The 21496-nt window shown below is 53.8% G+C and overlaps 1 protein-coding gene across 1 annotated transcript in view; it reads left to right on the top strand.

The window, feature by feature from the left end:
* The first annotated feature begins 8264 nt into the window (after nt 1–8264).
* The window catches only part of HDAC4 (histone deacetylase 4), a 281806-nt gene continuing 268574 nt past the window's right edge, over nt 8265–21496 (top strand). The window contains exon 1 of the mRNA XM_032857625.1: nt 8265–8446. The gene's annotated coding sequence lies outside the window, so the exon portion shown is untranslated. The remainder of the gene's footprint in view (nt 8447–21496) is intronic.

Below are 21496 nucleotides of genomic sequence, written 5' to 3'. Positions count from 1 at the left end.
AGTAGACTCAGGCCTTGGTCCAGCCCCGTCCTGCGAGGGTTTCAGAAGCATGCCTCGAGTAGCACGGGGGCTTGTCTTGTCTGTCCCTGTCAGTCAGACATCCCTGAGGGGGCCCACTGGGAGGTGAGGGGGCCTCTACAGGTGAGCTGATTCCCTTTGACCAAGGACAGCTCTCTGGAGAAGGATGCAGCTGTGGGCCATTAGCAGGCAACTCCTGTAGCAGCAGGGGTTGGGGTCCCATAGGGTAGAGGAGGAGGTCTCATGGCCCCACCAGCCACCACTCTCCTACAGGATGTTAGCTTCTCCCTCCTTGTCCCCCCACCCCCCATCTTCATTTGTATAGTTTCCTCAGCTCTGTCTTCCAGTTTGCTAGGAAAAACATTTTCTGTTATTCCTACTCTGCTCTTACCTTTCTCATTGCATTTTTAAGTTCAATGGCCACATTCTTTATGTCTAGGGGTTTTACTTGTTTTTTAAAAACTCATCTTTTCTGGACATCTGGGTGGCTCAGTCAGTTAAGCGTCTGCCTTTGGCTCAGGTCATGATTTCAAGGTCTTGCCCTGCTCAGTGTTGGGGGGTGGGGGGTGTCTGCGCTCAGCTTCTCCCTCTGCCCCTCCCACTGGCTCGTGCCCCTCCCTACTCATGCTCTCTCATGCCCTTGCTCTCTCTCTCAAATAAACTAATAAAATCTTTTAAAAACCCTCATCTTTTCTATTACTTACAGCCTTATTCTTTTGTTACATAGTCAATTTTCCTTAACTTCCTTCAACACTTCTAGCGTAGGTACAGGGAACTCTTGTATATTATCTCAGTTTCTTTGGGAGATGGGGAGAAGACGTGATCCTGCTTTTGCTTCTCTGCTGACTCTTGCCCATGGTGAATTACTTCCTTTGGGCTTTATCATTTGAGTTGTGAGCTCATTTTGGGTGAGGCTTTCTCTGCGGGCGGGGCGTGTTTCCCTTGTTGCTGTTTCCTTCTACCAGACACCCCAAGAGTGTCCCCCACCTGGATGACTTTTGATGTGACTTTGTTGGCCCGAGGGTTCCCAGACCCTACAGGTCTCATGAGCTCAAATCCAACTGAGGCCATCTACCCCTCCACAACACACACCTCCCGCAGCCTTGCATCATCCAACCATGAGTTCTTTGCACGTAGGCTTCAGGGCAGCACCAGAGAAAACAGACCATGTGGCTTGGTGCCATTATAAAGCACAGCCTTGGACTCTGGCTGGGTCCTTGGCAGCCTTTACTACAGCCCTGCTCGGCTCCCGCTTCAGCATCCCACCAGCACCGTTTCTCCACGCATGACTCCTGGCAGGGACGTTCAGTGCTGCTGGCTGCTGTTATGAGAGGCCTGTCCTGGCTCCAGTGTCTCAGCTGTGAGCCTATCTATCAGGTAAGGAAGGTTCTATCTTCCCTGCCGGCTCCCACACCCAGGAACATGTCTGCAGCCGACTGCACATTCCCCTCCTCCTTCCTACAGTCTTCTCCAGGTTAAGGTTTCTTCTGCCTGGGCTTTCCAGCACATCCCTCAGTCCTGAGCAGGAGGGCCCCTAGTCTGGGCTCATGTTCTCCAGCCCCTACCCGCTCCCCTGCATATCCTTCTCCCTAGTGAGAACTCTGTTGGGCCCCAGCTCCCTGTTCTAGGTCCCTGTTCCACATAACTGGGGCCTGTGAGTCCCTGTCCAAATGGCCAGAACCCATTTCATGAACCCATGCAGGAGCCCCTTCCTCAGCCCATCTCTCTCTGCTGCCATCCGGGCTGAGGGAGGCGGAGGGTGCAGGTGAAGGGAGAGCTTGGCACAGTGGGCTGTGGTGTCCAGAATGCAAGTAAAGTGTCCTCAGCGCTGTCACAGGGCCAGAGGTGGGAGGAGAAAGGGGACAATCCAGGGCCAAGGGGGTGCGTGGCAAGGGAGGGGGATGACTCAGAATTCTAGCTACAGGGCAAGTCACGTGTGATATGTGCTCCTGCCTGAGAGCCTTACCATGGGGCCACATGTTAAAGATGGTCTGACCCTTCCATCCCCTCCTGCAGGTTGCCCTCTGAGGTCATCTCAGGCTACCTGGCCCCTGACATGCCGGAGTTGCCTGCCCTGGGACAAAATAAAATCCTTCCCCGTTTTCCCCTCCTGGTTCCCCGACTCTCATCTTCATCGCCTGCATTGGCTGGGTGACCACTCCCAGACCCCCTTGGGCCTGAGGGGTTGCTGTAAGCAATGTCACCAGAATGGCCGGTGACCCCGAGCCTCTCGGCTGTCCACCTACCCGGCGTGAACTCGCAGTCCTGAAGGGGCCCTCCCACCCCAGTGGCTGCTGCAGGAGCTCAGCTTGGCCCAAGTGCCTTTGGTTGCCTGCCCCAGAATTTCTCCGATGCTCAGGGTGGGTGCTCCTAGGACTCTCCTGGGACTTGTGCTTGTCAGACCTGCAGGTTGGGGACTTCTCACCCGGGTGGTAACCCTGACTCAACGCCCCACCCCAACTCCTTCCTCCAGGTGGACGGTTCTGGCCAGCAGGGTAATGCAGCCTCTCCTTGGCCCTCCCTGCTACCTGTCCCTGGCCTCTGGCTCACCACCCCATCTGCCTTGCCCCTGGGCTCACGCTTCCAAGCCCCATGTGACTGGGCTCTGCAGGACATAGGCTAGAACACAAGCCTGCTCAAACTTGCCTTCTCATCTCTCATTCACTCCGTGTGTGTCGCTTCCCAGAGAGGTTTCCCAGGGGCCTGGCCTCCAGGCATGGCCCCCTTTGCTCCACCGCTTTCTATACCTTCCCTCTTGCTCACACCCCACCCTCCTCCCTGGCCTCACTGCCTGCAGACTTCAGCTCCTTCCCATATGGTGATGACCTCAACATTTTATCTCAAAAAACAGAACAGATGAAAACAAAACAAACACGACCTCATCTTTGGTAGCCCTTGACTTTCTGCCCAGTCAAGGTCAGCTCCACTCACCGAGGCTCCAGGCCCACAACCTGGGTGGCAGGAGCCCACTGAGCTTCCTACCGGCTGCTCCCCCGTTCCTACCCTGACCGGTCTCTGCTGCCTCCATCTGACCTTGGCAGAGCTCCTCCCTCCTGCCCGAGGGCCCTGCATGTCAGTGACTGGCCACCTGACCCCCTCGGCTATGCGCCCCACAGCTTCCTTAGTTCACTTCAGATCCTTTCAGAGATTTGTCTTTCATTCAAAAGTAAACCATGCTCCCAGGGGAATTGAGAAAGCTGGGATGAGCAAGAAGAGAACAAGGAAGGATGTCTCAGCCCCTGCACCCTGAGAAGGAAACACCGAGAACATCCTGATGGGCTCCTTCCTGTCTTTTTACGACTATAAATGTTTTCACTTATAAAGACTGAGCTATGCTGTAATGACGTCCTATAGCCTTCCTTCTCACTCAGAACTCCAATGTGGGTTTCTTTCCATGATATTAACTCTCCTATCTTTGGAAACTTGGAGGGACATAGAGATTCATACGTCTATACGGCTATGTACACAAAGGGTTGTATCTTGCAATCATTGTGCTGTGAATCTTTTTAACTAAATCTTTATCAGCATTGATATTTATTCCACTAGGATGAAGTTCTGGAAGTGAAATTGGTGGGTGAAAGAACATGGGAAACGTTCAGGTTTTCTGTGTGTGTCTGCTCAAGGGGCTGCCTGCGAGGGTTGACGCTCACCGTTAGTGTGTAATAATGTTTATTTCTCTGCATATGCTCTTATCAAATAAACTGTCCTATTTCCTTTATTATTAGGGAACAGAACGTTCAGTCATGTTTACGGGGCATCTCTCCTATTGTGTGTGCTGTTCTTGTCTCTGCTTCCGCGGTGCTCGCTTCGTGTCAGCTTGAAAGCGCTCTCACTGGGAAGGAGATGAAGCCTTTATGCAACGGAACACAAATACTAGGCTCCAGTTATTCATCTTTCACATTTATTTATGTTTTGGATCCACTGGGAGGTTCCGCCCCTGCCCGCCCTCCGCGCCCCTGCACCCCGAAATGGGGCAGCTGCTGCCTCCACTATTTCTTTCTCTTGAGGTAAAATCTCTCCAAGAAAGGCACAACTCTCGAATTCCACGAGTGCTGACACCTGTTTACTCCAGTGCACTTTCCACCCCCATACAGACGTGTATCACCTCCTGAGCCTGAGAAGTTCTTCTTGCTGGATTTCCCCCACCTACACCATCAGAGAGAACCAGACTTCTGATTCCTAGCCCCACAGATCCTTTAGGCAGGTGCCTGAATTTCATATTAATGGAGGCATACAGTAGATGGCCTTTTGTATGGGACTCTTATGGTATTTTTGATGTTCGTTCCTCTGTCTCAGCAGTTCATTCTCTTTTATCGTTGGGTAATAGTCTCTTGTATGAATGTGCCACCTTGGAAACTTACCTTTCTTCGCTGATAAAACCTCACATTTTAACTGCAACATGGTCAAATTTATTAGTATTTCCCTGTACAACTGTTGGTGGTATTCCTTCTGTCATCTAATCTGTCCATGAACAGATTTTTCTTCGTACTTTCCTGGCTTTTCTTCTTCAATACTTAAATCTTTATCTGATGAGGTAGGAATCCAGCTTTTATACTCTTTTCTTCTGACGATTAGCAGGGGCCCTTACCACACTGCTTTCTCCTTGATTGGAAAAGCCGCCTTTCTAGGTTTTAAATCCTCACGGCGATGATGTTCCAAATGCTAGCCAACTGCCGTGATGCACGCATTGACCAGCCTGGGAATCTTCCCCCGGGGAGGAGGAGCTGGGACAGACAGACCACGCACGTGCCCGCTGCATCTCAGCTTGGGTTTGCTGCTTTACTTTCTGGGACTTTCCTTTGATCTTGGCCAGTGCGTTATTTTCATTATGGAGCCTTGATAATAGGTTCTGTTTTCTGGGACCACCTCCCCACCCATTACTCTGCTTTTTTTTTTTTTTTTGGATTGTCCTCAAATGTTTGTTCTTCCAAGCTAAAGGTTCCACCATTTGTCAAGTCCCATGATGTTCCACTGGGGTTTAATGTTACATGTAGGTATTTAAAATGTTCTTTGCTAATGTGATTGGGAATTTTCCATCATGTTTTTCTAATGTACATAAAGTGCTAACCACAATGCCTGCCACATAGCAAAACTCAATAGTAGCATTTATAATCATTGATTGAACGTACATCTGAAAGCTATTGGATTTTTTTTGTATATTTATAATTGGCCACTCTATGGAACTTCCAGATTTTTTCTTTTTTATATGAATCTTTGGGGCTGTTTTTACTTTTGATTGAAAGATTTGTTTCCTTAACACTGGGATTCATTTTCTTTCTGAGACAAAACCCTCTTGAGTTTCGGACTCTCTGTAAAACGCCTTTGTCTGAAGCCCCAAGTGGTGTCCGGGCTGGTATCCCACCTGTCCCCTTGGAAGTGTTAAGAGACCTTCCTTTCTCTGTGCACACATCTACCGTCCTAATCCTTCTTACTGGCCGTCAACCGTCTCCTTCAGGCAGACATGCCCTCAGAGACCAAGAGCAGACCCAGCTGCTCAGGCTCCCATGTTCTTCTCTGGAAAAGGTGAGTGGGGTTCTTGCCTCACTCTTCAGAGGAGTTCTGAGAACAGCAGGCAAGGCTCACCAGCACATCACAACACGACTACTTATCCTTTATGCAATTCTACCTTTTTATTAATCCTGCCCCTGACTAGACCCCATAACTCTCCCATGGGACTGTTTCTCCAGGCACATATCTCTTATTTTGTATTTGTAAAATTAATTTTACTAGACATATGCATTTCCCCAGCATTTTCTGATTATCGTATACTATAGATAATTCACAAAACTCTGTAACTTAATTTTTATCATCTGAATCTCACTCAGCCCTAGATTCTGTCTCCCCTTATATGAACATTTGATAAATGTACTTCATCTGTCATCAGCCAGATCACTAATTTTCTTCAGCTATGTCTTTTGTTTTAAAATTCTGCAATTCACTATTCATTTGCTTCAAAGGTAAGCTATCTTAGGATAGGCATCTCTACTTCGAATGCTCAAGGTTTTCTAATCATTACCTATTTCAATATATTTAAAATATTGTAAAATTGTGCCCTTTCACTTTGAAAATTCAATTTTTACTGACATAGGTACATTTTTTTTTCCCTCTGGGTGTCAATGATCAAGAACAGTATTAAAACGAATTTCTGCTCATTTCCAAAAGGAAAGGCCCTTAAGATGAGCAAATACATCTCCAACAGCACCCCCAGGCCGGCTTTGTCACAGATACCCAGTCTTTCCGTCTCCAGGATTATCCTAAGACTGATCAAACTGACCTGTTTTCTGATTTTAAGTTCGCGAGAGTTGACAGATTCTCCACCCCTCCCCCGCCCCCAAGTTCCTTAATACCACAAATAAAACTAACACCAGAAAAGCTAATTTTCTCTCCAGAAAAAGCGTCTGGGCCATAAAACTTGGAAAGGTTGAGATTTCAGTGGGTGAGTGAAGGGTATCAGCCTTGTCAGGTGATGTGATGCTGGACACGGAGGGCAGCCCCTCCCCTCACCCAGCAGGTGATTTCCGAGGACCTAATCACCGCCCCCAACTTCGCCGTAGATTTTTCTCAGTCACCACTGAGAAACTTGAGTCACTCAAGCTGGGGGGACGTTCCTGTTGCACGGGACCCGCCCGTGTTTATCTTCACGTGCACTTCAGAATAATGCCAGGGTCCAAGCTCCTGTCGGCAGAGCCTGGCCAGTGAGGACATTTTGGCACGAGGGAAAAAAACAAAAACACCCAAACACCTTGGATTCAGCTAAATGATCTCTCTAGATTCTGCTTTCTAGGAAAGAAGCTGGTTTAGTGACGGGACAACGTTCTGAACGAAATTCGAGATTCCAAGTTTTTGGCGTCCCCAGTTTGGGTTTTGACCCACCTGGACAGGTTTCAAAGTACCCGGCCAGGTACAAAGTTTTAGGGACACGAACTAAGCGTCCGCACCTTCACCCGAGGTAGCGCGACACCCAGCCGCCGCCAAGAGCGAGCGGCCCGGGGCGCCGCCCCACCGCCCGCACGCAGGTGTGCATGCCCGGCCGGGGGCCCCCCGCACACCTGTCGCAGGTCCTCCCTCCCTCCGGGCGACACCCGTGACGCGAGAGCAGCAGGCGTGCCGCGGCCGCAGGGCTGAGGGCGCTGCTAAGACAGAAGCAGGTCGGGGGTCGGGGCCGGGGCCCCTGCGCGCCCGCGGACCGACAGCCCGCCGAGGGCCCGGCGGGACTCGAAGGGCCACTCCACACGGCCCAAAGCACCCCGACCCGGCAGCCCCAAGTGCCGACGAGTCAACGGTGACTAGAGCTCGCTCCAAGACTCGCAGGCCGCGCAGGCGCGGTGGGCCCAGCTCCAGCCCCCGGACAGGCCCGCCGGCCCGTGCCCCCCGCCCCGGAGGACGCGTTCCCGCCGCGGGGCAGGGCGGAGCCCGACGCGCCTGCGCACTCGTCCTCTGAGCCGCCCGTGCGTCCCCGGGAGCACGCCGCACCACGTGACCGCTGCCAGTAGCCAAGATGGAGGCCGCGGCCAGGCCCCAGCGGCCCCCCGCCTCAGCCTGAGCACAACTGTGCGCCCGCTAGGCGCTCAGGCACGCGATCCTGACCACTAGACCGGCGCACAACAGGTCTCCGGGGCTGCTGAGTGGAGCTCGCCAGGGCGAGGGCCCATGTTTACAATCACAACCCGCTCGACTCCCTGCGCTTTCTCAACCGCGAAGCGCCCAGCGGCTGGCGCCTGGAGCGTCCTTTGATAACCCCGCCCCCTAGGATTGGCATCTCGGGCAGCCAATGGGGACCAGGACGTGTGCTGAAAGGCGGGCAGAGGTGGAGCATCCCTGCCTTTTGTAGGGCGTCTGGCCTGGCGGTTGGTGGTCGTGGGACGAGGGGCGGGAGCACACGGGGCGGTACTCGGGGCCCCAGTGGGCCAATGGAAGGACGGCCGGGCGGCCGGGGAGGGCGGCCGGAGGGCGGGGCCGAGCCGTAATTGACGAGCTCTTCGTTAGAAATCGGGCAGGGGGGAGGGGCCCGAGAGGGGAGGTGATGCAAGGCTGGCGCAGCCAATGGCTGCGGAGCCGCCGGCTGGGGGGCGGGGCCGAGGTGGCTGACGGGCGTCGGGCTTGGCTTATCAGCTCCCAGCTCCGTGCTGGAGGGGGGAGCGGCATCATGGTTCAACGTGGGTCAATTTTTTGTGAATGAGGAGGGGAGGTTGTGGGGCCGCCGCCGCGGAGCACCGTCCCCACCGCCGCCCGCGCCCGAGCCCGCGCGCCCGCCCGCCCGCGCCGCCGCCTCAGCAGCCTGGGCCCGGCGCGCCGCGGCCGCGTCCCCGCTGTCGCCGCCGCCCGAGCTCCCGCCCGCCCGCCGCCGGCGGTGGTGGTGGCGGCGCAGGCTGAGGAGATGCGGCTCGGAGCGCCCGCGCGGGGCTAGAGCGCCCGCCCCGCCGCCGCGGTAAGCGCACCCCGGCCCGGCCCCGGCCCGCGGGCCATTGTCCGCCCCCCGCCCGCCCCCGCCCCCGCCCGCCGTCGGCCCCACGCCCCCCCGCCAACCTTCCCCTCCCGCCGTCGCCGGCCCGGCAGGTGGACTCCCGGGTCCGCGCCCCGGCCCCGGCCCGTGCGCAAGGCCGCGCGTGGCGCCCAGCCCGTGGGTTTCCGGAGCGGGAGCCCGAGCCCGTCCTGCACCCTTCGCTGCAGCCCGGCGGCTGAGGCCGGGTCCGGACGGCCGGCTGGCCTGGGGGGAGGGGGGAGCACGCGCCCGGCGCCCGCCCAGGCCGAGCCCTCGGCAGGTGGGCCGGGGGGCGCCCGGAGCCGGGCGGGTGCCGTTTATGTAACTTTGTCCAGGGCTGTGAGTTTGCAGAAAAACGTCCCTGCCCGGGGCTCGCGGCGCGGGTGCCCCGGTCAGTGACGGGAGGGGTGGGGGTGCTGCCCGCGCCCCCGGCTGGGTGCCCTCAGGCTTTCCACAGGCCGAGATGTGGCCCCGTCCTGCCCAGACAGTGGGAGCCGCGTTTCCCGACATTGCAAAAGCACACCACGGGATTGTAAGCAAATTATCTCGTATTTACATTTAACGTTGGAATATTTGACACTGTTACAGCACGAGACCGCGCGTATCGGTTGGAAAGGCCGGGGGTGGAACCCAGTGTACTCATTTAATGCACATCAAAAATTTGTAATAACTTGCAGCAGCTGATATGAGTGTTTTCTTTATTGCATGTTGTAAATTGACCTGCTGTGACACAATTTTCAAATAAAGCGTTGCAGAAATTAAACTTAAGTTATTTTAAAACTAATGACTTTCTTAACTAAATCTTAATTGCATTACTGTAGAGACCTGCCTAATTGCTTGCTGAGAGCCGCGCTGCCTGCCCTGGGTGAGGGAGGAAGGGGCCTGGGTAGTTACTTTGCTTCCTCTCTTTTCTCTATTCAGGCTTTTCTGTTTATTTCCCACAAACCACCTATGCATGGAAGGCCTGGGAGTAAACATGTAAACAGCCCTCACCCAGCGCCAGCCCAGCAAGATTCGGGGAATGCTGGTGGGTTTGCACCTTGGCCTGGTTTCACTTTTTCTTTTGTAATATGATCGTGGTTGCCTGGAGTTTTAATTGCCTGTGATAATTCCGCGCATTAGGTTAGGGATGGTTCTATGAAACTGATGTGGTTTCAGAATCGAGCCAGGGAAGGTGGTGGTTGGTGACGATCAGGGAGAGGAAGGAGAGGCATCGAATCAGGAAAACTCAGCTGCTTGTACACGAATATACACTCCAGCAATTACAAAGCAACAAAAGTTATTGCAGAATTTTGCAGTAACTATGGCAACACAATTACTCTATTATAATTGGAAATGCAAAATGCCACCCTGTTAGAAGTTTCATCAGAATGGAGTTTTGGATATCAAAAATAGGCAAGATTTAATTTTTTTTTTTTTTTCAGGTAGCTCCTGAGAATTCTAAAATCTGTGTTCAATTATCTATTTTTAAGACTGATCAAGCTTTCCCAGATATTCTACTCCCTTGGATCTGTGGCATCTTTCCCCAGAATTCACATTTGTGTGGGAGGCAAGTATTTTCCTGCCTTAAAAACCACACACCCTGACACATTGTAAGACTTCTATAGCTTTCTGGGTTCTGGGCTTTTATTTTAAAGATCAGATACCATCCTAAAGAGAGCGGTAGTCAGAAGAGGAGCAGGATTAATGCAGCAGGCAGATGGAACACTGCCCTCTTTAGGGTTAGTTGCATTCTCCGGCAAGCTGGCAGCAGGAGAGCCTCTGGGGGAGCTTCTGGGGGAGCCCTTGGGGCTAGGGGTGTGGGGGGTGGCGAGCAGATGACTGTGGACTCTGGTCAGCCTGGATGGCCTAGGGAGCAAGGACAGATGTGGCCACAGCAGCCCCGAGCCAGAATGTTCTGTGGTCAGCAGCTTCCCAGCCCTGCAAAATCAAACTGTCCACATGCCATGTTCTCAGAGGCCTTGGGGGCTGTTGCTGTAGCAAGGTCGACAGAGCGGCATGGCACCCTAGCCATGTGCCGCTGGAGTGGCTGATCTTGACTTTCAGAGGTCAGAAACCTGCTTTATAAGGCTGTCCCTCTTGTTGTGTACCGGGGGACTCCAGTTCTGGAAGTTTCCACACGTTGTGGGGTTGCTGCAGTTTAATTTCGTTATAACTCTTTCCTTTTAACTACTGCATATTTATGCCCAGTAATCGACTTCCATTTCCCAGCTTCATTGTGAGGTTTCAATGCAGCATGAATGGCTTTGAATTTCTCATCCTTTGATGTTGGGGGTGGCACCAGAGGAAAGGCGACTTTGTGCCGTCTTAATTGCCAGAGCAGAAGAAACATTTCATCACTCCTGTAGAATCCGGCCATACCGTTCTCTATTGAAAACGGCTGGGCTTTCATCGCTCAGAAGCTTCCCTGAGTAATAGATTAATACCTGATGTAGGGAGCCGGAGGGGGGTGGGGGTGGAACGCAGGGAACGGGAGACAACTGCTGCGCTGGGAGGCCCCGGGCGACAGGCTGTGGCCAGGCTTGCGTTCCTGGACCAGAATCGATGACTGCAGCTGGGGCTAGGGGCCCGGCTCAGCCTCGATGTGTGTGTGTGTGTGTGTGTGTGTGTGTGTGTGTGTGTAAGCTTCAGATTTTGCCCTCACTCTGCAGCCTGTGAAGCTGGGCCCCAGCCCCTGCTCTTCTCGCCAGGGTGCGAGTCCTTGCCCCCTCGGGAGCAGCCCCCCATTGATCCTGGGGTGGGAGGGGCAGGCATCAAGTTTGGGAAGGAGTTTTGTTTCCATCTCAGATAGTCAGCATGTGCTGGGGTGTTAGGGGGTTCGGGGCCACTGGTCTTGACCTCAGAGAAAGGTGTAGCATCTTCTGGTTCAAGTCAGTCCATGGCAGAATTGATGCTGCATTTTAACAGATCTTGACAGCATATGTTTACAGAGTGTTCCTTTTGGGGAAAAAAAGTCCCAAAGTAAGATCTGTGAGTTCTCTTCCGAAGATCAGTTTTCTCTTCTGGGGTCTGTTTAGGGGTGCAGGCTGGGCCGTGGCATCTGTGGCCTGTTGTATGCCTTTTCTGACCTGCCTCCTACTTCATGTGCCAGAGGGAAGGTCCAGGGCCCTACGTGGGTCACCTTTCCTGTGATCATCCATGTAATGTCGGGACAGATCACCGTCTGCATCACTCAGTGTGGAAACTGGAACGTCTCCTAGTGAGCAGGTCATACCGCTAGCTGGTGATTGTAACAGACCAGTAGCTAATGTTTCGTGAGCACCTGCTTGGGGCCACGTTTTGTTGTAAGTACTTGGCCGTGTGCATCCCATTTCCCTCTCCCAGGGCCTTTTGAAGCGGTTGCCACTGGGCCCATTTTGCAGAGGAGGAACCAAAGAGAGAAGTGGAAATGGAGCATCTGGTACTCCTGGCTGTATCAAGTCCCAGGTGCTGATTCTCCCTCTCTTCCTGGCCTCTGCAAAGCTCAAATTCAGTGTTGCTGAGGTGTGTGGAAGAGCATAGCCTCTTTGAGAAGATGTCTGTTGGGAAGATCTTTTGGGTTCAGTGGGGTCTGGGAAGTAATTCAGGTTTTCTCATGTTGTCTGCTGTCATGTGTGTGGCATCGTAGGACTGGAAGGGATCTTAACAACTGTGTCAGCTGATGGTCGTTGCATCCTGTGCTTGGACCTTCTGAGCCTGTCTGAGGGTCGACAAGGATGGTGGAGGGCAATTTGGGCTCCACGTCCATTTCAACCAAAGCACTTTGGCCTTCACTATTTGTCTGCAGGATTGCCTTGGAAGATTTTATTGGAAGAAAGCATACTAAGGACCAAAAACTTTGAAAAACTACCAATTTAATCTATTCTTACTGTCACACCAAGCCAGAAACCTTAAAAATAAAATACTGACAGACTTAACAGCATAAAAATTAAAGAAGATTCTTTTTGGCAGAAGATTCCATAAGTGAGGTTCAGAGACAATGAGAGAAGTATATAACAAGACGTGCCTATATGAGCCTAATAGCTAATATGTAAAGAGCTTTTGCAAACCAATAAGGATGAACATCCCTATTGTAAGTTGAGCAAAGCCCATAAATAATACAAATCACATGAGCTAATGTAAAAAGCTTAGCTTTATTAATGGACGGTTTCAGGTGAAAGAATCCATTTATGCCCACAGTAATAATAAAGGTTGTTTGATAACACCTGTTGGTTGGTATCACAATTCCTATCTTCCATAGTTTCTGTGAAATCAAAATAAATTATTATGTGGCAAGTACTTAGAATGGGGCATGTAGTGAGCACAATGAGCCAACACAAGTGTTGGCTGTTACTGTTATTTGTTCTCTAGAGAGCAAATTGTAATTACTTAATTACTCTCCAGAAAAGTTTTATGTGTCAAAAATTGAAATGGTGGTTTCTCTGATCCCAGTAATTCTGCTCGTTGGGACGATTTATTCTTGGGAAAGAATATGATAGGTGCTTAGATACCCAGATAGGTACAGGGCACGTTATGAATAATGTATCACCACATTACTTATAAAGGCAATACTTATTAAATACCTTTTGGTATTTTCGTCCTGTGGGATGTGGGTGTGCAGGCTCACAGACCAGAAACATTTGGTGTGTTGAGAAAGTAGGTCTGAGCAGTAGTACCAGGGGGTCCCTTATTATTATTATTATTTTTTTAACTACTTGGGTCTCTAAAGTGATAATGGTGGTCTTCTGGGGTGTCAGGGAGATGGGATGTGAGGGACTATCTTGACTTTACATAGATGTTGGTACTGTGTACACTTTTGCTCTGAGTGTGTATTACTTTTTTTTTTTTTTAAGATTTTATTTATTCATTTGACAGACAGAGATCACAAGTAGGTGGAGAGGCAGGCAGAGAGAGAGGGGGAAGCAGGCTCTCCACTGAGCAGAGAGCCCAACACGGGGCTTGATCCCAGGACCCTGGGATCACGACCTGAGCCGAAGGCAGAGGCTTTAACCCACTGAGCCACCCAGGCGCCCCTGAGTGTGTATTACTTTTTAATAGCAATGCTTTTTTTTTTTTTTTTTAAGCCTGGTATTACCATTGGGGGATAAACACTCTTCAGCTTCATTATTTATAAAGAAGAAAAACCAAGTCCTTGGGAAGTTGATAAATATACTTAGCATTAGAAGAATTAGGGGATTTGTTTCCCTGACTCACCTGTAAGCTCTCCTGGCAGGGAGCTGGCCTCCTGGGTCTGGGCAGTCCTGGTCTGGTCCACGCCATGAGTCATAGCCTAAGTGGTCTCCTTCAGAAGTAGATCTGTCCACTCCATTCCCTTGCTCGAAACCCTGTCCTGGCTTCCTATTGTTCTTGGGCCCTGGGAGCCCTGTCTGATCCTGGCCTCTGTTGGACCAGCCTTCCTGTCCTGTTTGCTGAGCCTCAGCCCCCTGCCTGCTTTGCTTTGCTTTACAAGCCCCTTTCAACCCAGAGACCTGGTACACGCTGTTCCTGTTCCTCCCCGCCAGCTTTCTCCATCTCCTCCTTCCCTGACCCTCATGGGTACAATTCCTTCAGTCCCCTGACATTCACAAGCCCAGCATCCTTTTTACCCCTTCCTCACAGGATCCAGTTGTGGAATACCAGTAGCCTTCTGGGTCATTGTAGTTGAGGGTCCTCTCTCCCTCACTGGGTGTTTCGTGGGGTGGAGGCACTCTGGGGCTGACTGGTGGGGTGACTGAGGAAGGGGCATGCCCTTGGCCTGGACGGGACCTGCTCCTTGGGCCTCACGAACCTGTTTCTGCCGGCGCTTTGGAATTGCCCATTTCCTCCCTGCCTCAATCTGGAAACTGCTTGGTCCTGATTTTGGAGATTACATGCTGTTAAGTAGACGCCGTCCATACAAGTGGAGTGGGTTCTGGGGGTACAGAGAAGCATGTAAACTTGTCCTCCGCCAGGCCTTCCCCAGGCACCGGGCTCAGAGGGCTCACCACTGCTTTTACTAATGACATTTACCCCCAGTTTGCTTTGTGTCATAATTAATGACATTATGCAGTCGTTTCTTATTTGGCCTCATAATTTTCATATGATACCTTCATATGGGTGCGGCTGTAAACATTTTGTCGACTGCTCTGTTCAAAAATGTGGATGTTCGGCTGTGTTCGTTTACTATTGTTTATGAAGTATCCTATCTGTGAGAGTCAAGTGCTTTTGTTGGACTGAAGTTGGAACCTGAAACAATGAATGAGTTCTTGGGGCCTGAAAGCCTGAGCTGACCTTCCACATGGGGGTGTTGCTCAAACAGGGATGGAGCCAAGCGTTCCCCCCCGGGAGCAGCTGCTCTGTGTGCTGCTGTTTGCTGGGGTGGGTCTTTTTCAGACTTGGGAAGACAAGCTTTGGTGGCCCTCCACTGGGCCCTCTTTGGTCGGGGAGTCGGGGTGACACTTGTGGTTGGGAGCAGGTTTCCTTAAAGTTTTGAATGGGCCAGTTATTATTTTGCGAAGCCTCAGCCTCACCTCAATGCAAGTCTAAGAGTCAGGTCAGAGGGGGTGGCATGAAGCAGCGAGTGCTCCCTGCGTTGGGAGGACTCGCTAGCAGGTGCAGAGCGCCCCGCCTTTCCCCCCTCCGCCCCACCATTTTGACCAGGAAGCTCTGGCCTCTGGCCTGCGAGCAGAGACATGGGTGGGGACAGGAGGAAGAGGGGATGAGCACACACAGGTGCACCAGGTCGTGGGGAGCCAGGGGCTAGGGAACAGCAGCCGTGGAGCCTGCCCCAGTTGGGTTGGGGTGTTTTTTAGCCAGAGCCAGAGTTGCGGGGTCACAGCAGTGAGCTGTGAGGGCTCCCAGGCTGGAGTGTGTGAGGAGAGGTGAGCTGGACACAAACCAGGGGGCTGGCTGGCGGCGCTGGCCTCCGCGAAGGACTTCCTCCCCTGCTCATGGGTGCTGTCTGCTTGTAGCTTCATCGAGGTTTCTGTCTTCTCTCCGATTCCTGTGAGATGCCAGGCACCTGGCTTCTCTTGTCTAACCTGATGGAGGCAGCATGGTCGGGATGTGGGTGTGCGTGCTTCCTCTGTGAGGCCCCCTGGGGGGGCCCCTCTCCTGAACGTGCTTGGCCAGCAACACTGGCGCAGAGGGCTTGGGCGAGAAGTGAGGGTAGCCCACACTAAGGGGACATGGGAGGCCCTTACCTCATCCAGCCAGTGTTCCTGAGAGCTCTCTTCTGGGTCCAGGACTCCTTAGAGCAGCTGTGAGAGCCCAAGCTCTGTGGGAATGAGCATAGAGAACATTCTGGAAGGTACCTGGGCCTGCCTGTAATCTAGCTGTTGTTTTTATAGGTGGGTAGTCAGAGGCTAAGTCTGAGCTCCACTTGGCCTCTGCGAGGGCTCTCTCTCCAGGTAACTGTGTCCTCAGAGTATCTCGGCGGAAAGCGGGGCCCCATTAGGGAGGGCAGATCACGGCGGGGGGGGCTTGGGTCCTTTCACGTCTACACCGAGGCTCTCCCTCTTACACCTGCTCTTCCAGCCCCACAGGGCTGAGGGGTTGGAGTACTCTGATGAGCCTGAGGGCCTGACCCCCACTTCCTCTTGGGGGCCAGACACCTAGAGGAGGTGAAGTCACCCAGCAGGGTCTGCAACCCAGTGGGGCAAGGCTGGGCCATGAGATGAGTGGCTTTGAGGAGTGTGGCACTCACGGGGGGCAGTAGCCCTCAGTCCCTGTGGGCCTTTAGAACAAGCCATGAGAGGTTGTTTGGGAAGAACTGCCCTAGGTTAATACCCTGTCTGCTCTGGAATTATGTCTGATTTTACACTGAGAAGGTTGTCCTGGGTGGCTTCGGTCCCCATTCCTTGGAAAGCCTTTCTTTGCCAGCACAGGGGCGCTGTCATCCTTTCCTCCTCAGTCGTCCAGGCTGGAGGGACACATGGAAAGACACATCACTTCTTGCCTCCGTCTCCTTGTGAGGTCCTTCTCTGAAGCACATTGTTTTCTTTTCACCTTTGCCATCCTGTTGGTTTTGTGGTAGCCCCGTGTGTCCCCTCTTGTCAGCGTGGACAGCAGTCCCCTGCAACATCCCACCTGTCATGCATTCTTGCGTGCCCCGGGGAAGCCTGGGCTGCTTGGGTCCCCTGCCCCCAGTGGCTGTGAGCCTCGCTGGGATTGGGCCCCCAGCAGAGGAGTGTCCGATCACCTTTTCAGGCTGATGGAGAGAGTTGACTTTTTGGGACGTGGGGTCCACAGACAGCAGTGTAAAGTGTATCCCCAGCTCTGTCCCCAGATACTGGCAGAATGGAGAATGTTCCTCTAAACGTTTGCATTTTGAGGAAAGTGTTATTTTCAGAATTCCTTTTTTTGGGGTGGGGAAGGGCAGAGGAAGAGGGAGACTTTCTAGCAGGCTCCACGGCCAGCGTGGACCCTACGTGGGGCTTGATCTCATGATTTTGAGATCTCGACCTGAGCCGAAATCAAGTCAGACTCTCACCAGCTGGAGCCACCCAGGCGCCCCCAGAATTCTTTCCGTTAAACAGCAGACAGGGCTGAGCGACAGGCTTGTGGTGGGGCTGTACTGTGGGGCCAGCTCCTTGGGTGGACTTGCTGTGGGTGTGGGTGGGGCTCACGACTTGGGGGTGTATTGGTTCTGTTTCTGGGGTGCTGATTGGCCTGGCGTGTATGGGAGGGGTCTACAGGTGAGGACATTTTGGCTTCTGTGGCTCTGGGGTGCTGAGGATAGACACAGGTGTTGAGTCAGACCAGGGTTGAGATCCCAGCTTCACTGGTATGACCTTGTCACCCGACTGGCGCTGCCTTGTTTCTGCATGTCCAACATACTGCCCATAGTAGGGGAGGCCGGTGGGGCTGTTGCAGGGCCGAGGAGCCTGTCCCCAAGGCTTGGCCCTTCTCTTCCACCTCTCCTTGGGCGGGTCTTGGGGAGGCGGTCATGTGCAAGAGCCGTGATGGTGACTTTGGTGTCCCTTACGTAACTTCAGGGCTCCTTGAGGTCTCTGTGCTGGTGCAGGCCATCTCTGGCTGCACCTGTCGAGGTCACAGCCGGGTGAACACCTCCCCGGAGGACCTCAGTAGCATCCGGAGCTGGTGTCTTTGTCTTCGCCAGCAGAGATCCTGTCTTCACCGCTCAGCAGCACCTTGCCCACTGCTCGCTGAACAGCTGCAGCTCCCAGGGCACTGCTGTGCATGGCAGGGACCCAGAGGCCAGGCTGCGAGCTGCACACAGGGCTTGGGCCTGGCCGTGGCTGTCCCACTGTGCCTGGCCCTGGACCGTGGTGTGATTCGTCCCCAGGCCAGAGGTGCTGAGGTCCGCAGCCCCGAGGCTGAGCCTTGAGCCTGCGTGATGGACAGCTCATGCTGGGGTTTTGCTGTCCGTGATGCTCCCTGGTGTTCTAGAAAAGGGAGCTGTCCCGGGACCACGCAAACGCGTGTTGCAAGTGCAGCGGCAGGTTTGCTCCCTCGCCACTTGTCTTTGCCCTTCTTGGTCACACACTAGCATGGAGCCTTAGCCATATGGACCAAGCCTTGCTCACCTGCTGCCACCGGGCTGCCGTGCTGTCCGAAGACCATTCCATGTGCTGGTGGCTCGAGGGATCCTGTGTGACCTGGGTGCCTGGTTTGGGGTGGAGGGGGCACAGCAGGGGTTGAAGGGGCAGTGCTCCTGGGGAGGCTGGTGAAGAGCTTGGCGACAGGAGGCTAGGTTTCTGGTGCCCGGTGGGCATGGCCTTCCATGGGTGGCTCTGTGGGTATGAATGCAGGGGAACAACTACGGTCTTATCGTAGGACCTGGTGGCTGTGGTGAATGGAGGAGCTAGGAAGCGGAATACCAGATTATGTCCTTCTTGGGATTCTAGAGTCTCTCAGAGGAATCTTGAGAGCAAGAGCAGGAAGGTATTTCCAGGAGCTGTCCATCAGATGGGATCTATCTGTGGCGGATTCACAGGGCACCGTGTACTGCAGGGAATTAACTGACTTGGTTTCAGGAAAGGTGGAGAAGAGTTCAGGCAGGGCTTGATCCAGCTCCTCCACAATGTCATCAAGATGAGCTTGTTTCCTTCCCTGGTTTGGGAGAGTCAGCTTCTGGCATAAGAGGGTCCTGCCAGCTGCTCTCAAGATTTCATGTACCCTGGTTTATGCCTTTAGGAAAGACAGCATATTTGTCCCTGGCAAAGTCTTGGATTTATTCTGCTCAGTATGGCTGAGGTCACTTGTCCTCCTCTATACCATCACTGGCCAAGGGTATGGAATGCAAACTGGCTCAGCCTCTTCCAGAAGCTACTTGAGAAATCTGCTTCCCTTGTGTGGAAATCACTGTGATTCGAAGGATGGAGAGAGAGGATGGATGCTGAGGAGGGACCTAGTGCATGTCATCCTCCATGGAGCCCTCTGCTCTCTGTGGCCCTAGCTGCAGATCCAGAACAGTGTTCCATGGGAATTGCTGTGCATGCTGCTGTACTGAACACAGATTTTATCTCAGAGGTCCTGTTGCGGCCCTCTATGGAGGTCATGGTGGTGGGGGGAGAGGGCTCAGCAGGGTCTAGAAATGAGAGACTCACTGGGACTCACTTCTGTGGCAAAGGATGCTGAGCACGCTGACCTTCCTGGGTGCCCTTCTCCCAGGTGTACCCCGGGCCCTGGAAGGCAGTGGCATGTGGCTAGAGCTGGCCAGCTGGCAAGGTGGATGGGGTGATCTAGAAGCTTCATCAGGGAGATTCCTCCATTCTCTCCCTCTACAGCTGGCCTGGATGCTGACAGCCCTGGCAGGGGCCCTGGGAGTGGGGGCAGTAGAGCCACGAGATGGCAGGGGCTGGGTGTCCTGATGCCTGTGGCTGCTTCCTTCTGACTGATCCCCCAGGGATTCCCTGGGTAGTGCTCCCAGGCAACCCAGGAGAGCCAAGGAAGTTATCTGAGGAGGCCCTGGAAGGCGTTGGACCCCTGCTAGCTCTCCTACCCAGCACAGAGGTGGATACTTCTGAGGATATCCTGAGAAGACGGCGCGGGTCCTGCCCACTAAGCACACTCGGCCTGGCAGTTCCAGAAGTTCCCACCGCACACGTCTCTATCTCTGCAGGCAAGGGGTGCATTGCGGAGAATGAGCTTTGAGATCAGGTAGATGGGTTGCAAAATCCCATCTTCACAACCCTGCAGTGTGTCCGTGATCTGTGATATCCAGCTTCTCTGTCCCTCAGTCTTCCCAGCTGCAAAGTGGGCATGAGAGTCTCCTCTGGGAGGATTGTTGTGATCATGGGAGATACAGGGGTAGTGGCCTAGTTTCTCTACATGCCACGTGGAAACGTTGACTTTCTTTAGGTTCCTGTGACCAGGAACCACTCCTGCCCGGCTGTGTCCTGCAATACTTCTTTTGTGCTGGGCACTGTGGTCTTATTAAACGTTCTCCGCCTTCCTTACTCCCAGTGGATGCTTGAGCAGGCTGATCCCTGAGGCAGGTGGTGGGATGGTGGGCAGCTTGGGTTTGGACCCACGCCTCGTTCCTTAGGTGCTGCTTGGAACTCACAGTATAGCTGTCTGCCCCTGGGAGAGGAGAGTGCAGGGCTCGTTTTGCAAGGCACTGCCAGGTCAGAGAAGCAGAGTGGTGAGGGGCTCTGCATTTAGGAAGGGGTCCAGGTACGTGTCTTGGTGCAGCTGTGTACAGGCTGCAGCGTGGCCACAACAGGCCAGGCCTGTTTTCTTTGTGCACGTCAGAGCAAGGTGCCCCTGACCTCACCAAGCCGTGGGGACCAGTGTGATGCCCCTGTGGGCTGGGGGCCTCGGCCCGGTCATCTCCCCAGGCGCAGAAGGGTCTCAGCCAGAGGCAGAGAACTTCAAAGCCCTGCACACCCCTCCCCCAAGGAGGTTTTCCTGAGGTGTGGGGGAGGCTCCTGTGCTGGGGGTGGTGGTGACCGGCCCTGCGGGTTGGGCCGGGCAGGTGCACAGCTGGACAGCGAGTGGTGGGACTGCGGCTGGGGAGGCCTCTCATCTGTCTGGGTCGAAGGTGTTCCTGCCCCTCAGGAGCCCTGCTTGTGGCCACCCTGGTACCTGTGGGCAGGGTGGCCGCTGCAGCAGGTGACCTCACGGAGGCCACTTGTCACTAGTGCCCCGTCTTCCCTCTCTTTATTTCTCAGTTCATTTCTGGGATGGACGGCTCTGGTGACTGACAGGTATGGCACACATACACACGTGTGTATGTGTACATGTGCACGCGCACACACACGTGTTCATGTGTATGCACACACAGACCTGTGTACGCGTGTGCATGCACACAGACACACGTGCGCACATGCACACACAACACACACATGTACACGCCTAGACACATGGGCATGTGTACACATGCACTCAGACACGTGTACGTGTGTGCACACAGAGACACATATATACGCACACACAGGCATGGTGTGTGTACATGCACACATGCACACGTGTTTGTGCACACAGGCACATACATGTGTGCATGTGCACAGAGACATACGTGTACCTGTGTATGGATGGGCATGAACACACATGGGAGCTCAGGTTAAATATGAGAGTACGGCTCCTCTCTTGTGCTTCCTGCAGACTGAGCCGCTCGTCCTGGGCCACCCAGCACTAAATGAGGAATGGCAGTTTCTGGACTGAGGTGCTCTGGTGGCGGTTGGGTGATGAAATTCTCCCTCCATGTCGTGCAATCCTCACCCACTTCCCCAGCTGTAAGTGCTGTGGCTGCCTTCCCTCCTTGGTGCCCCACCTGCTTGCGTCCAGCCTGCAAGCCTGGGACTGTAGTCCTGCCCGGAAGCATTCGGTTTCCGTCCCATCATTGGGGCCCGGTTCCAGCTGGGCCAGGACCGCTGAGGCCAGCCTTGCCCGCTGGCTCCCGGGCTGAGCTTCTCTCTTGCCTGGACTCTATGGGTGTTTCTTAAAGGAGGTGCAGCCGGCGCCTGTGGAGATGGTGTGCTCGTGGCATCGAGGCGCCGGTTCCCTCACTTCTGTGGTGTGGGGCTGCTCTGTGTCCGGCTTGGATGTGGTTGGAGTAACCCATGCAGCTCCTGTGGAGGGCTCCTGCCCGTC

This window comes from Lontra canadensis, unplaced genomic scaffold, assembly GCF_010015895.1.
Source record: "Lontra canadensis isolate GAN:19392208 unplaced genomic scaffold, GSC_riverotter_1.0 scaffold13, whole genome shotgun sequence".
NCBI lineage: Eukaryota > Metazoa > Chordata > Mammalia > Carnivora > Mustelidae > Lontra > Lontra canadensis.
Note: the sequence above shows the minus strand (reverse complement) of the source record. Positions and strands in the feature narration are given on the sequence as shown.